This window comes from Gekko japonicus, unplaced genomic scaffold (assembly GCF_001447785.1).
Source record: "Gekko japonicus isolate JY-2015 unplaced genomic scaffold, Gekko_japonicus_V1.1 scaffold4358, whole genome shotgun sequence".
Taxonomy (NCBI): Eukaryota; Metazoa; Chordata; class Lepidosauria; order Squamata; family Gekkonidae; genus Gekko; species Gekko japonicus.
In genome coordinates, this window is record NW_015162092.1 from 16,988 (window position 1) to 19,183 (window position 2,196).

A 2,196-nucleotide genomic window follows, 5' to 3' on the forward strand; every position below is an offset into this window, starting at 1 on the left:
TTCAAAAGGGAATTAGATAGGCTTCTGGAGCAGAGGTCCATCAGTGGCTATTAGCCACAAGGTATAGATAGGGGCTCTGGGGCAAGTGATGCTCTGTCTTCTTGGTGCTGGAGGGGGTCAACAGTGGGAGGGCTTCTAGTGTCCTGGCCCCACTGCTGGACCTCCTGAGGGCACCTGGTATTTCTGGCCACTGTGGGACACAGACTGTTGGACTGGATGGGCCTTTGGCCGGATCCAACATTGGCATCTCTTATGTTCTTAACCTCCTCTTCTCCAGACTAAGCATTCCCAAGAAGCCCCTCAGCCTCTCCTCATAGGGCTTGGTCTCTCAGACTACCTCCCACAGACCTGGGAAAAAACTAGTCTTGCATTGGAGTCAATCCTGTATTTAAGGTAGGGGCTCCCCAACGAGATGCCCAGGGGTGTCATAGCTAGAGATGTGAAGGCCCGGAAAAAACCCGGAAAAAAAATGGTTTTTTTTCCGAGCTTCAAAATTTCCGGAAATTTTGAAGCTCGGAAAAAAAACCATTTTTTTTCCGGGTTTTTTTCCGGAAAAAAACCCGGAAAAAAAATGGTTTTTTTTCCGAGCTTCAAAATTTCCGGAAATTTTGAAGCTCGGAAAAAAAACCATTTTTTTTCCGGGTTTTTTTCCGGAAAAAAACCCGGAAAAAAAATGGTTTTTTTTCCGAGCTTCAAAATTTCCGGAAATTTTGAAGCTCGGAAAAAAAACCATTTTTTTTCCGGGTTTTTTTCCGGAAAAAAACCCGGAAAAAAAATGGTTTTTTTTCCGAGCTTCAAAATTTCCGGAAATTTTGAAGCTCGGAAAAAAAACCATTTTTTTTCCGGGTTTTTTTCCGGAAAAAAACCCGGAAAAAAAATGGTTTTTTTTCCGAGCTTCAAAATTTCCGGAAATTTTGAAGCTCGGAAAAAAAACCATTTTTTTTCCGGGTTTTTTTCCGGAAAAAAACCCGGAAAAAAAATGGTTTTTTTTCCGAGCTTCAAAATTTCCGGAAATTTTACATCTCTAGTCATAGCGCCCGCCAAGGGTGTTTAGAAAGTGGGCAAGGCCATGTGGTCTATTTGCTCAGCAAGCCTTCTAACTGGCAGTACAGATTTCTAAAAACATTGGCTCCGCAGTGGCTGCCACCACGGCACAAGGATCTTCAATGTGGTCAGCGGCGGCAGCCATTTTGTGGCCGGCTCCACAGCCTGCAACAGCCATTTTCTATTGGTGACGTTGCCGCTGTGCCCACAATGCTGCATCAGTATCCCAACGGTGCCCACTGGCTCGAAAAGGCTGGGTCGCTTCCATTCAGGCTTTTTGGGGGGGGGGGGGGTAAGAAGTGGAAAGAGAAGGGACAATTCGGTACTAAAATGGATGGTAGGCAAGTGTAGAGCAGCCACGTTTTTTGCCTACCCTTCCGCCACCTTCATCCTTTTCTGTCCTCACCACCACCCTGCAAGCATCTGACCGGCTGATAAGAAGAAGAGACTGGATTTATCCCTAACCCTTCACGACCCAAAGGTGTCTCAGAGCGGCTTACAAACGCCTTCCCCTTCCCCTCCCCACAACAGACACCATGTGAGGTAAAAGAAGAAGAAGAAAAGATTGGATTTAGACCCTGCCCTTCACTACCCAAAGATGTCTCAGAGTGGCTTACAAACTCCTTCCCCTTCCCCTCCCCCCAACAGACACCCTGTGAGGTAAAAGAAGAAGAAGAGATTGGATTGATACCCTGCCCTTCACTACCCAATGGTGTCTCACAATGGTTTACAAACTCCTTCCCCTCCCCACAACAAACACCCTGTGGGGAAGGTGGGGCTGAGAGAGCTCTTGACAGAAACTGCTCTTTTTCAAGAACAGCTCTTATCAGAACTACGGCTTGCCCAAGGTCATCCAGCAGCTGCAAGCGGAGGAGTGGGGAATCAAACCCGGTTCTCCCAGATTAGAGTCCGCGCTCCTAACCACTATACCAAACTGGCCCCATAAGTGCCATGGTCGGTGGGAGGACTTGAATCTGGGGCTCTCCGATCTTAGCGACACTCTCCAAGCACCACCCTGGGCAAGGTAAGGGGAGGGATGGAGACCGGCAGTTCTGTGTTCCCACCCAGCCTACGTCCAGGAGAGCTTGCGGTGTTGTATGTTAATCTCCAGTAGACAGATCATTATGATCTAAGCTGACAGCTACCTGTCAG

The 2,196-nt window shown here is 47.7% G+C and overlaps 1 protein-coding gene across 1 annotated transcript in view; it reads right to left on the reverse strand.

Annotated features, from left to right (window-relative positions):
• TPX2 (TPX2, microtubule-associated) overlaps positions 1 to 2,196 on the reverse strand; it is a 59,320-nt gene that overhangs the window by 9,975 nt on the left and 47,149 nt on the right. The gene's annotated exons all lie outside the window — the stretch shown is intronic.